General features: G+C 26.6%; 1 protein-coding gene across 1 annotated transcript in view; it reads left to right on the top strand.

The window, feature by feature from the left end:
- The window catches only part of LOC111686085 (F-box only protein 32), a 19440-nt gene that overhangs the window by 14778 nt on the left and 3212 nt on the right, over nucleotides 1–1450 (top strand). The window lies entirely within an intron of this gene.

The following is a 1450-nucleotide window of genomic DNA, read 5'->3' as shown; positions in this document are numbered from 1 at the left end:
GAACTAGAACTGAACTAGAACTGAACTAGAACTGAACTAGAACTGAACTAGAACTAAACTAGAACTGAACTAGAACTGAACTAGAACTGAACTAGAACTGAACTACAATTGAACTACAATTGAACTAGAAATGAACTAGACCTAGTTCGGAATGACTAAACTTTATAATGTCTACTCAAGAGATAATAGAGTTGATCTGTTCCAGACAGACTTAGGTTGATCAATTTTACTCTACTAAGCAACAGACTAGCGTTGAGTGGTTCCACACTAAAGTTAATCCACTCTATTCCAGACCGACACAACTTTACAGATATTGAGATCTAGTTCTTCGTTAAACATTCTTTTAATATCTGTTCTATATCATATGTATGTATATAATACAACTCCATATTTTTGTTTTTATACTTGTTGGTGTCAGTCAGTTGAAAAATGAAAATTATATATTGTATTCAAAAAGTATAAAGAAACTTTTATATATATACATATACATAAAAACAAGTACAATATAGTGAAATCTAGGTCATTTTCAATTTATGGTCAAAAGTAATATTTGGTAGAAACAAAAAAAGAAAATAGATCAACAAAATCACTTCAACTAATATAAAGGGAGTTTATTATTGTAAATAGTTACTAGACAGGTCTTAAAAAAATACCTAAATAGGGCAATAAACATATTATTACAGAAATTGTTTACTCAAAAAAAAGAAAAATATTTTGAAAATTTAAAAAGAATTAGATTGTATTTAATGACCTTTAATATAAACATTACGAATTACAAAATTCACGTGCTTTTGCTGTAAAGTTCATTAAAGTTCTGTTGTAAAGATAAGAAACACATGTGTGTGTGTGTGTGTTTTTAGAAATGTTTATTTTAAATTTAAAGAAATAAGTTTTGTTATAAAAATAGAAAAATTACGTCTTTGTGATTTTCAAATCTTGTTATATTTTACTTGAAATTTTGAATTCAAAAAAAATTTTTTTTAAATTTTATTTTTTTTACATACATATTTACTCGTTTCTTATAAGAATGTAATTTTGTGTAAAGAAATAAAATGCAGGAAATACTTTTCCATAATTTACAAAAGGAAAAATTGTCACATTTATGTTTAAAAAGTAAACACTTAAATAGAAACACACAAAGCTATCGAACACATTTAAATTTTAAGAATTATATTTATAGAACATTGCATGTTCATTTTGACATTTCACTAAATCCAATAATAATGACGCTTGCTGAGAAAGAAGAAGCTGCTGCTGAGATTGACACTTAAAGTTGATGATAGTGTAATTATTAAAAAGGTTTTTTTCTTCTTTCATTTCTAGTTCATTTCTAGTTTAGTTCTAGTTCAGTTCTAGTTCAGTTCTAGTTCAGTTCTAGTTCAGTTCTAGTTCAGTTCTAGTTCAGTTCTAGTTCAGTTCGAGTTCAGTTCTAGTTCAGTTCTAGTTCAGT

The sequence above is a fragment of the Lucilia cuprina genome, chromosome 5, assembly GCF_022045245.1.
Source record: "Lucilia cuprina isolate Lc7/37 chromosome 5, ASM2204524v1, whole genome shotgun sequence".
Taxonomy (NCBI): domain Eukaryota; kingdom Metazoa; phylum Arthropoda; class Insecta; order Diptera; family Calliphoridae; genus Lucilia; species Lucilia cuprina.
The sequence above is the reverse complement of the archived record's forward strand: the minus strand, read 5'-3'. Positions and strand labels throughout refer to the sequence as shown.